Raw genomic sequence first — 13,070 nt, 5'->3', positions numbered from 1 at the left:
TTTTTCGTTCAAAAGGCTTTGTGCATAAAATCCTAGTGTTGTAGGGCTGTGGGTCGTGAGGACTTGTTGTCCTCCAGCTTCCTAATTGCATGGCAAATTTATGTTCCCTCCTTAACATTTATTACCACTTTACTCTGAAGCTATTTTGAATGGCACATCGAGTACTGTGACACCCAGTGTGTTGCCTTGTGTTTGTACAGCCACAGCAACGCCCACGGAGGTGACAGCATCTGCAGTCCAGTGGGCCAGAGCACAAAGTGGCACCACCTAAGGTTATTCTGGAAAAATTGTGAATTATTTGATAAATCTCTCATTTCAAGTGGTTATCGCGCAATTCACTGTTATTGGCCACGTAAAGAAATTGGAGCTACTAAAGATATGCCAACTTAGTCAAATTAAATATCTAGTCTGGGCTGATGGACAACTGCTAGAGCCCAGCCAGATGCGCCCATTATTATTTAATTAAACGTACTGTCCACCACGAATTCACAAATGTTTAAAAATCTCACAATTAATACTGCATTATAAGAGAAAAATACATCTGACGTATGAGGAAATGCCCTTCTCCAGGGCAAAAAAAAATATGAGCAGAAATCCATTCTGTCTCGACATATATAATACACATATGCTTTTCAGTCAGCCTATTGGCTTTCCAGACCAATATTGTCAAGCAGCATTTGTTTAAGTTCGCAAATGATTACGCATTTTGATTTGTATCACCCCGTGTGGCTCATTTAACATAACAATGTTCCTTGCACGGGCACACACTGACATTATTGGCTTTTCCACGATGTTTTTTTTTAAATCATGTAAAATGTGTTTTTCTTTTAATTGAAATAAGTTTTACAGAAAGTTTCCTATCAACTCTTCGGGTGTGGGGATTGGAAATTCAAGGCTGGCTGATAATCTGGCAGCCCCCACCTACTTTTTCATAGCCACGCCCACTCAATCACTATCCCTGCAACCAGCGAGTGGCCCAATTTCCTCTCACGTTGGCTCCACCTACTGATTTTTAGACCCTGCCTCCTCCTTTTAGACCATGCAACCCGTCCACACTACTCGGTTAGTCCCGCTCATTTGCCTGTATCCAAGAGTCCAGCATGAAGCCTGTGAACACGTTAAACTGAGATCAGTGTCATCCACAGCTGCACTTCACAGCCGCCCCTGAATGGCGGACCGTGTCAGACAGGGCATAGAGCCAGAGCGTTCCTGAAACCCCCCCTCCCCTCCAGGGGGTGGAAGGGGGGGGCTAAACGGGCGTGATACGGGCTAGAGAAGAGATGGGGCTGATGTGGTTACAGGAGGATGTGGAGCCGATTGGTCTTACCAATGACCGGTACCAGCAGTGTCGAGATCGGCTTCTATGGAGAAGGCTCGTGGACAGTTAGCCGGGCGGTTAAAACGCAGCAAGTTATCGCAGTGGGGATCAGAGGTGGTGCATCTGCCAGTCATCTCAGTGAGTCAACCCGTGGCACCTAGATCTGTCCGGTGACCTCCTGCCAGCGAGAATTCGACACTTCACGTGGCCTCAAAGTGCACCTGGCCTGGCATAAGCGCTGCGATGATGTCACTGCCGCTTAGCGGCGGTCGGAGGAAAACAGACTGTGACCCTTTTTTGAAGAGTGGGTCCATGTGGTTACATTTGCACATGGATTAGAGAACACATGAATGCGAGGGACTTGATATTAACTGTTAAGAAATGCAAATGGACTTGGGCAGGGCACAGCTATCATCGCTAGAAGGGATGTTTGCCCGTGGTCAAGACTTACGTGAGAGTGACAGCCAAAGGAAAGGGCTTGTCTGAGAGGACTAATGCCAATGGAGATGAAGTGCCGAAATCCACTTGTGTGCAAGGGATAGATGGAACGCTCCTTGTGAAAAACTGGTGGAGGTTTGGGGAGATCTTCATATAGCGATGCGTCATTCACGAATGGTGGCGATGATGATGGCCAACGGCATTAACATTCACACTTGGTTTTAAGGGTGGATCATAGGCTGCTGCTATGGTTGCTAAGCCACATGGGTCCCTCTTGTTTGAAATCCAGGATTAATTTCAGCGCAGGTAGAGCATCATCATTGGCTGTACGTAGAGACTTAATCAGTTTCCTTCTTTAAGAAATCACTTGAAACTACAAAAGGTTAGTTAATTGAGTTGTATTTGTTTTCCTTCCAACGGACTGCTGCATGTTGCTCCAGTAATTACAGCTTACTCTCGCCTCCCGTGGCCGTGTGCTTTGCATTTTGTTGTTTTTTTTACTTTCATCCTTTGTAGTAGGAAAACAGTTGCCATTGTAATTTTGAGCGTGTAACTTGCAGTGTCCTTAGCATTTGCAAATATGCATTTAGTGGATAAAAGTATTCAGTGATTGTACCGGCAGAGGTTATTTTGCCTCAATTGTTTCGTAAAATCTCTTTGGTATCAAGCAATACTGTGCTGCATTCATATGCGTATGGCTTTGTGGCTCCAACTTTCCACGACTGCTGTGAACATCTTTGTGACCGCATCAAGTACTTGAGTGCAGTTTGGAAAATTCCTACAAATGTTCCCTTCTGAAGACAGCGCAATGCCAGACGCTCTTTACAAAACAATAATGCAGCCATTACTGTGTTCTTTTTCGGTTGTACGTTGACAGACTGTTCACTCGTGAGGAGTTGTACTGTCCATACAACTATTATTATTTCACATAGAAAAACACCACTACACACACATTCGCTGTTGTACTCCACACCGAAAGTTACAAAAGGAAAAATGCGATATTTGGATATCATTTCAAAAACATAATTTGAAAACATCCGATATTTGGATCTCATTTAAAAAAAAACATAATTTGAAAACATCCGATAATTGGATCTCATTTAAAAAAAAACATAATTTGAAACAATGACAGTGGAGATGGAAAAGAATAATAACGGGAGCCCAGATGTAACAGCTTATCTTATGTAGATGTACATAGCGCCTTGCTCCAAGACTCTTTACAGCAATTATAAAAGTATACGTAAGATGACAGTGGTTGAGATAAAGTGGGGTTATTAAACGTCGTGGTGTAGTTATGGTGACAGGAGAACAGGTGGGAGTCGTTAAGGAGGGGTTGGTAGTGATAGGAGTAGTTAAAGGGATTGGGGTAGTGATATGGGTATGGGTAGTTGTTGGGGTAGGGGTAGTGTTAAGGATTGGGGTAATGATGGTAGTCATAGGGGTAATGATAGGGGTAGGGGTAGTGATAGGGGTTGGGGTAGTCATAGGGGTAATGATAGGGGTAGTGATAGGGGTTGGGGTAGTTATAGGGGTAGTGATAGGGGTAGTAATATGGGTAGGGGTTGGGGTAGTTATCAGGGTAGGGATATGGGTAGGGGTTGGGTTAGTTATTGGGGTAGGGATATGGGTATGGGTAGTGATATGGGTCGGGGTAGTTATAGGGGTAGTGATAGGGGTAGAGGTAGTGATCGGGGTAGGAGAAGTGATAGGGGTAGTGATATGGGTATTGGTAGTGTTGGGGGTAGTGACATGGGTATGGGTAGTGAGTAGTGATATGGGTTGGGATTGTGTTGGGGGTAGTGATAGGGGTAGTGATATGGGTGGGGGTAGTGATATGAGTGGGGGTAGTGATAGGGGTAGTGATAGGAGTAGGGGTAGTGATATGAGTGGGGGTAGTGATAGGGGTAGTGATATGGGTGGGGGTAGTGATATGAGTGGGGGTAGTGATAGGGGTAGTGATAGGAGTAGGGGTAGTGATATGAGTGGGGGTAGTGACAGGGGTAGTGATATGGGTGGGGGTAGTGATTTGAGTGGGGGTAGTGATAGGGGTAGTGATAGGAGTAGGGGTAGTGATATGAGTGGGGGTAGTGATAGGGGTAGTGATATGGGTGGGGGTAGTGATATGAGTGGGGGTAGTGACAGGGGTAGTTATATGGGTGGGGGTAGTGATATGGGTGGGGGTAGTGATATGAGTGGGGGTAGTGATAGGGGTTGGGCTAGGCCTGGTCATTACCGGGGTGTGGGGGCAGCGAGTAGCAGTAGGATGGGCTTGGGAGAAGAGACGGGTTTTAAGAAAGGAATGGAAGCTGTTGGATCTCCTCTGAAGACCAAAACACCCAGAAGCACCCGTCTGATGAGAACCTGGAACCTGGAATTGTGATCCCGGGTCCTATTAGGGCCAATGCCGAGGCATGTAGATAACAGAGGGACGTTTTGTTTGAGTTTTACCGCCTGAAGTCACATGCACTGAACATGGAATTACTCCAATCCTTGGCCCCGCTTGGCCCTGAGCTAGATTCAGATATCTTTGCAGACCAAATTAGCACACTTTGGTTCTGGCTTGGAACGGCTCTTCAAACCCCATACAGTGATGGCCCCGCAGCTCGGCTCACATAGGCCAGTAGAAATAATGAGATGGAAGTCTGCCCCACTCTTGATGGCGGATAGCAGATTTTCCGGATTCAAGGATGTGTAGTGTTGTAAAGAACGGACTTATAAACTTCTTTATGGCAAACACTGTTTATTGTCTTAATTACACAGTCCCTAACACACAAGGGGTATACGGTCCCCTTACCCATTAACCTGAGGAGGTACAGCCTCCTGACCCTGCACAGCTCACACTCACACTTCGCTCCTATTCTAAGGAGGTACAGCCTCCGGACTTGCTGTCTATCTAATCTGCCCGCTAGCCTAGCGTCCTCCGGCTTGGACCTAGGGGAGGCACACTGACCCACCGCTGGCCCGGCGGGTCCCCGACCTCTGGTCGCTCAGGACCTTCGTCCTCACAAGGGCGGGAAGGCGGGGAGCCAGGGTCCTATCCAGGACCTATCTCCCCTGACCACTGGTTACTCTGAGCCCCAGCCCTGACAAGGGCTGGAAGGATTGGTCCAGGGTCCTATCTGTCTTCGGCCGAATTGGGTCTTTGTGTAGCAGAACTGGCCAAGAGCTCTCAGCGCTCTGGCTTTTATACCTGTTCGTGGCCGGGTTGTCCAACCCCCAGCCACCTTGTGGAACCCTCCGATTGGTCCTTCCCAATCTGGCGTTTGGATCCTACCTCACCCCATTTGACCCTGACCGTTTGATTGAGCGGGAAAACCTTGTTTACGATCCGCTCTCTCACAGCTTGCGAACAGCGAGTAGTTATCACCACTACAGATGTATCGAGTCAGATGTGTCAAATGGATTATAACGATCATCTCAGGAAATGTGGTGGAATTTGTCGAGGTCCCTTACTTTGACAGATTGAGTTAGTTTTTCGTCATTTCCCCGCACTTCCGATTAGCAAGGTTGGCTATTTACAGTGCAAAAGAAGGTCAACATACATATGTAGAGACAGTGCGTGGGTGGAGACAGTGCGTGTGTAGAGACAGTGCGAGTGCAGGAACAGTACATGGCCCAGTGGTCACGATAGGTAATCACAGAAGGGGACCCAACTGGGAATATTGGGAATGGGCTAGAGCAGGGGTCCCCAACCCCTTGTTAGGAACTGGGCCACACAGCAGGAGGTGAGCGGTGAGTCCGCACGTGGCCTGCCCATTATTTTATTTACCACTTCTGCCTCTTTTCCGCACTGCGCACTTGTCTAAGTCACAGTTTTGGTAAGCCCACAAGCTAACTCTAGCCAAAATAAGTAAAAAACAAACGTCGCTGGAGAGCTTCTTTGAAAAGGGGGAAAGACCAATGATGACCCCCCCCGCCGGTCCGTGAAAAAAAAAAGGTAGGGGACCGCAGGGTTAGAGGGTTCGAGAAAGGGGGCGTGGCCAGGAAAATAAAAGGAAGCGAGAAACAAGGTTCGTGGCTGCCATGGGATCGGGGTCAACTGTCTTCACGCAATTGCTGTCTTCGGGCCGCCGCTGTCTTTGCGTTGTTGCTACTTGCGTGCCATCCCTGGCCCAAGTGATCTGTGCGTTATCCCTGTCCAAGTCAAGTTACCTGCGTGAAGCACCCTAAATAATAAATAAAGAAACCTCAACAGTTAAAGTTGTCCAATAGCTACTACACATACATACGATTGGTGATGTTCCCAGTACCTCATGACTCCCTAATACCTCATGAGTGCAGAACAGATGGATTTCAAGAGTTAGTTATCCTCTGAACACTTTCTCTGGGCATCACTGCCTCGTCATGGTTCCTTCAGCCAAAGTTAGGTTCAGGAAGGCAGTGTTGTTGGCAGTCACAGGTTTGGAGTGGTGTCTCGAGGGTGGGTTGCTTGTTCCCTTTTTACGCTGTGTGTGCATGTAGTGTCTGTGGTGTCTGTGTAAACATAACATTTGTTGGGTGCTATTTGCCCATTAACAATGTTACGTTAACACAGATGCTACCACACATGCTCCTACCCTTCTCTGCAAGGGGAATTGTTCTTTCATTGGAATTACGAGCGTTGTTACTGTTTATGGTTGTTACCCGAATTCTGCTGATGGTTTTTTTGCTTCTGCTGGGCATTTTGTTTCACGAGATAGTTATTTTTAATGCTCTGGTAAATTTTTGGCTTTTTGAATGCTCCCAACTGTAGGGTCATGCGCAAATCATCAATTACGCATGTATGCTAATTGCAGCTGCAGTTTTCGGTTTACGTTAGAGCGCCGATTCTGAGTGTTCGGTTTCCCTTGAGCATCTTCTTGGTTCTTTCGGTAAAGTCACGTAAAAGGGAAATAAAATAATAAAAATAAAACATAATGAAATAATTCTCACGACGTTTCGGCCACAACGCAAGCAGCCGTCCTCAGGTGAAGAACAGGTCTGTCGGGAAGACAGCGCCATTCAGACGCGCCATTCAAACGCTGTCTTCCCGACAGATCTGTTCTTCACCTGAGGACGGCTGCTTGCGTTGTGGCCGAAACGTCGTGAGAATTATTTTATTATGTTTCATTTGTATTATTTTATTATTTCCCTTCTACGTGACTTTACCGAAAGAACCAAGAAGATGAATTCCTGCAGTCACGAAAGCTTTAAATCGAAATTCCCTTAAGGATTTACAGAAACCCGTCGAGATCCAATGTCATGTCTTTGTTCGCCTTGGTATCTTTCCTGTCCACATTTTATTTCTATAAAAATAAAAAAAAAATGTATTTCTGTAAAAAATAAAACTCACAATTTTTGTGAGAAATGCAGTAGGTTGCTAACATATCTACTGTACGTAGCATCCCGAGTGTGGTTTTCAGGTGCTCTAATTTCCTCCCCATGAGTTAAATAATATTAGCATGATCGGCTACGTAAGGTGCGAAAGAATGTCAACATGCATGCATACATTCCAAGAAAAATTTGGTTCATTATTCTAATGTCGGCCACTTGTGAAAAGTATTCAAACACAATAATGCCTACCTGGATAATTGAAGGATTATATTAGTTTTGGATGATAAGCATAATTAATTAAAATGTGTGTATATATATAGCTTGTTCTACATTTAAAAAATGAAACCGACATTAGAGGGAAAGTAATGTCAAACAGAATAATGTTCATTGTAATTTTTATTCAATAGTTTTTTTTCAACTGGTTGTGGCAACATGCAAAGCTAACTTAGATTTGTCTCGTGCTTATATAGATGTATATATTTTTTAAGATCCCAACAGTTTAAATTATTAAGGTTTATAATTGCATTCGATGTGAACTAACCACCATGATTCAAAGGGCTTATGCTGACACTTTAGTGAATCTGCATCATTAGTCATATATTAGAAATTACACTGCTTTGTCTATATATTTTAGTCTGGATACATACACTGGATCAGCTACTGCATATGCTTGCGGTTTCATGTTGTTAGATTTGGCAGATTTGAATTAGTTTTTACAGCTGTCCTTGTTTGTAAAGATATCGCTATATGCACCCTGCTGTGATAATGAGAATAATATAGAATTGCAAAGTATGCTTGCACTGATTGAGGCAATGCATAAAACACACCATATGTTTAACATGTGTGGAATTATACAAGAGAAACATGTTTGGGTGTAAATTAATACCATTACATTTACACGAAAACCAACACCAGTGCAATGCATTACATCGTGTGATAATTAAATACCGTTTCATTTTTTAGGGAAGCCACAATGTTGCATCGAAGAAATTGCAGTGAAATCCATTATATAATACAACCGTAGTTTAATGCTTAAAGATTATCATTTTGTAGATAAATGCTAATTGTAGTTCCAGTTTTTTTGTTGCACAGACAATGGCTTACCTTTTTAATCCATAATGTAATTTCAATAGATTGCTATAGAATTGTTCACTCTCGTGAACATTCGCAAGATTTTTTTTTTAAATCGTTTGTGGTTAAATGCTGCAAGATATGTCCCTGCATTGCAATAGTATCTGAAATGCAGTTATGGAAGGAGTGTTTTAGCTACGCGGTTTAATTGTGCAATTGATGAAGCATTGTATTTATCATTTTTTAAGTGTCCATATCTGGCATTAACAGCAAGCAATAAAGTATTATCTTGTTATTCACCAACTTGCTATCCGCGAATGTGGCTATCCGTGAATCGCATCTGAAACTGCGCACGACTATATCGAGAGAGAGAGAAAGTGAGGAGATAAAATGACAGAAAATGTAATACCAGAAAGTGATTTAATACGTAATTTTGTATTTACTTTATGTTTATTATGACCATTTATATTGTTGGTATTATGATAATTGCTATTTATTTAATAGCTGATTTATGTATTTAATTCAGGTAACTCAAGGTTGTCGTAGGCCAATTTTGTTATCTGCAAAACTTGCTATAAGTAACCATCTCTGATTTGTAATACCTTGCGAATAATGAGGGAACACTGTAGTCCAAAAGGAGAATTTAAAACAGGAATTTAGAAGTCTTGATATGAACCCGATTCGCCCTGAGCCAAATGGTCACTGCCATTTCCCCTCTGCAGAAACATTGTAGTATAAGAATAGGAAGTATTCTGACAAGTGCCGGTATATGCGTTTGATTTTCTATGAAATCCCCGTATGATATACCCGTCGTAAACCGGAACATTTCCACCAAGTGGTCAGTGCAGCTGAAACAATCACACGGAGCGAGACAATGCGGCCAAAATAAATTTTAATGACCAAATATTGCACGTCCAAAATATTTTATTGTATAAGTAAAGACCTAAAACCTAGGCAACAATATCCAAGACAAAGTCTGTTTTCATTGTTATCTAACGACTTTAGCACAATGTTGCTCCTACCGAAATGGATAATCCTTTGACTTTAGTCTTAATCCAATTCTGAGAAATTCAAATAACTGACAAATCATAAACTTCTCCAAAACACACATGCGAGGGAAATGAAAGGGATAATTAATAGCATAGCATTTAGGAATTGTATATTGACACAGAATAACCTGTGCCTTCTTGCTTGAAAATTTTGTTTTCAGGCAGAGATAAACCCAATATCCCTGCCCAAGACACAGGCCCAACACCAGAGAGATAGGTGAAAGAAAAACATGCGTTCTACTAATATGGGGGGAAATAATTGACTTCTCGCAAAGGCCCCAGGTACATTTGTACATGCTAATTTCCCTCAGATGAAAGTTGCCAGATGTTTTCTGACGAACACTTTAGAAAGCCAAACATTAAACTTTGGTCTACCACATTTATTAAGTTACTGAACATGATGAGTCTGACCATGATGCAACGAATCTGAAGGTATATTCTGTGGTATTTAGTGTGTGGTGATGGAGGTGCGAAGCCTGGAGGATTTATTTCTGGGGTAGGAATAGCCTATGCAAAACACTTGAGGTCAAAGTATCCAATAGTGGATTATTTTATTTTCTCAACATTTGGACAAGGCCAGAAAGCATATTTGTTTGCTAAATTAAGTGGGAACATCTGGGACAACTTGTGTGGTGAGATGTTAGGAGTGCCATGGTGGTGAGATGTTAACTACCTTTCCTGGTATAGAGGAGGTCGTGGGTTCGATCATGACCCTGATATATTTGGAGTTTCCATATTCTCGCCGTGGTCGTGTTGATTTTTCCCCGGGTCCTCCAGTTTTTCCTTCCACATTTAGAAACATGCATTTAGAGTATTTGCTGATATAAATTTCGACGTGACAAGCCACTTCATTCAGCTATCATTTGTGGCCACGTCGTTTGTGAGATATATAGCTCAGTGGGCATTACTGTGCGCCTGGTTAAAAAAAAGAAGTTAGTTATTGTTAAATAGTGTCCAAAGTAAATGTGAATTTGGCCCGATGTGCATTTGTGAAATATAAACATTGATAACAGTTAATTGCGAACTCTTCAATGGAGATGATATATGAGAGGCCAATCTTCCTCTTGCATTCCAATAGGTCTGATATATATTTTTATGAGCGCCTCTTTCCATGCCTGTGTGGAGACCTCTAGTTCAGCATCAATGAGTGCAGTGTGTATATCCCGTATTGTGTCTCACAGGCCCTCTCAACCATTAATCTAGCTGTTTTGGAAATGGTAATACTTTAATGAGAATTGAGGGCACAACTTTACGCTTCTCATTTGTCAATATTTAAAAGGTGAGTCAAAACAAGTATTTCTCTCTCCGGTCTTGAAAATTATAATTAGTGTAATCCTGACACACAAGATCTCTTAATGGTTGAATGTTAGAGTCAAACCATAGGTGCCTGAGATGTATAAGAATAGGCTTAAACGAGTTTAATCAGTTTCAAGATATCCTTCCAGGTAGAAAGCATGAGCAATACCTTGGGAATGCAAAATAGTCAGTGAGGGATATGCTCAGGGATAACCGACCCCAGACCCTGAGGACTTCAAATGCAAGTAGGGTATATAGTCAGTTGGAGATGCTTTTGGCTTCTGTTAACAGTATCATAGGTACAGAAATATGGGAGAGCTAAACCACCTTGGATTTTATGATTCGTCATGCTTAGAGTAATTGCCGGCGAAACATCGTACTCGAATTATAAATGTTGTGGGTTTACTCTCCAATGCACCGGCGTGCTCAACTAGTAACGAATTGGCACGTTTTGATTACGTGACAAACCTTACTAATTGGCTGTGTCGGGTTTAACGACACATTTACTCAATCTAACCTAAAAAAAAATCTCTTACGGATAATGTTGTTCGTGAAAGTCTACATGTTAAAGATTTGAGTGTTTTTACGATTATTATGACATATGATATTATTATATGTAATAATAATGTGCCAGATGAGCTGAGTTGGATATACATTTGGATTGTTATAAAAAAAAAATTCAGCGCCTTGGGGGGATTTACCATGTTTACAAGATTAACTGAACTAATTAAGGCAAGGGAAAAGTGAGTCTCAAGTGGAAAGACTACTCTTGATTTGTTCTTAGATAAGTAAATAATTAATGTTACTGTTTGAAAGGTTATTAGTGAAGTGAATCCAATGGCATTTTGTATGTCTGGTCACCATAGAAAACGACATTAATTAGGCTCAATTATAGGTGGCAAAAAGGCCAAGGGTAGAATGCCTGACTTATTCACATTCAGCTTCTATACCAGGACTTGGCCATACTGCTCAGTAGTAGAGATTACCACTGGGATTGATTTATCTGGCTTTGTAATTGTCACTAGGATATCATTGAGGCTAATTCTGTGAATGTCTTTCCTTCAGCAGATGGCTGTGACTAAATGCTTGACTAGCATCGCATTAAGTATGGGAAAGAGAATAACCCTTCCTGGTACCACTGACAAGTACACATATTGAGAAAAATTGTCTGCTAGTCGTAACAGGAACTACTGGATTCTTGTACAGTTCTTATTCTTTCGTATGACAGGAGGGATAATGAAGAGTTTTGAAATGTGTTGTAGCTGAATGCTAGAAACATGCCCAACCAATCCAAGGAGGCAGTCGATGCAGTGTGGGATTGCAGCAGCACCACGAGATGCTGCATAGATGGCACATTTAGACGGTGATCAATTTGATGGTTTAGACTTCCCCCACAGTCACAGCTCGGCGATTATTTAATCTTCCGTATGCGGAAGGTGGCCACGTGCATCTCCAACTTTGCGTTCGAGTGGTGGCGAGATGTTAACAATCGTATATGCCTATTGTGCATTCCTCGGTGTTGAGCGTCGTGATAGAGTTCAGAAATATCCTGTTATTACTTGTCAAGGTAATAACAGGATAGTTTTACAACCCGAACCGACGTTTTGTAACCCGATAATATTACGGTTTCTCAATGCAATCTCTGAAGTCCGTCATTGGCGGTTTTCTTCACGGTGAATATTCGACCGCAGTGGTCCGCGTAGGTCTACAAATTCTATTCATCAAATCGAGTACTGAAGCCCCCTTATTGAAACCTTAAAAAAATGTGTGAGCGTGAGTGTGAATAAAACCACTGGGAAAAGTGTCCATGCCCCTACCCCCACCGCAAGGAGTGTCGCCACAGCATGTGACAAAATAATCGCTTGAATAATCCACGCCAACTCCAAACATACAAAGGGAAGAAAAAAAAACCTCGGCACACATCAACTGCACACAAACTTAGCCCGGAATAAACAATTATAATACAGTCTGTGTGAACATTCCCCTGACAATCCGATATGAATATTTACATGTTGGTGAGATGCTTCGCGCCATTAATTATAAAGCCACCCAAAACATTGATACGCTGCAAATTGTTTGCCAAGTAATTAACATGAAAAAGCAATCAAATGTGGTTAACTGACTGCAAACCCCGTCAATTATAATATTAGGAAACCAAACAGAAAAACGTAATAACCCGATTCTAAACCTATTGGGCATCCACAACCTCGAGCTCCCATTAGGTTTCAGGAGGCCCCCAATGTCACAGGAATTTTAGAGACAGGCATAGAAGATTTGATGGAGTGGTAATGAGAGGTGATACTTTTAAGGTGATGGCAGATTGTCTAAGTGACGAGAGATGATGGTAATTTGCAGATGTGAAACACGCTCCTTGAGCGAAAGAAGTGCCCGCCGCTGGATTTTTTTCACCACAGCGGGTCTGAAGTCTCGCAAAAAGGATCTCAACAGGAAAGTTCGCTGGCAGCTTCAGATGGCAAAATCACGAGAGAGTGAAGCGAACGGGCAGCCATGCAGTGGGCACAACTGAAGGAGTGATGACGTCACTATCTCTATTCTAATCCTCACATGGCCTCATAATAATAAATAAACGTTGACCTCCACATGCC

The sequence above is a fragment of the Lampetra fluviatilis genome, chromosome 17 (assembly GCF_964198595.1).
Source record: "Lampetra fluviatilis chromosome 17, kcLamFluv1.1, whole genome shotgun sequence".
Classification (NCBI taxonomy): Eukaryota; Metazoa; Chordata; class Hyperoartia; order Petromyzontiformes; family Petromyzontidae; genus Lampetra; species Lampetra fluviatilis.
The sequence above is the reverse complement of the archived record's forward strand: the minus strand, read 5'-3'. Positions refer to the sequence as shown.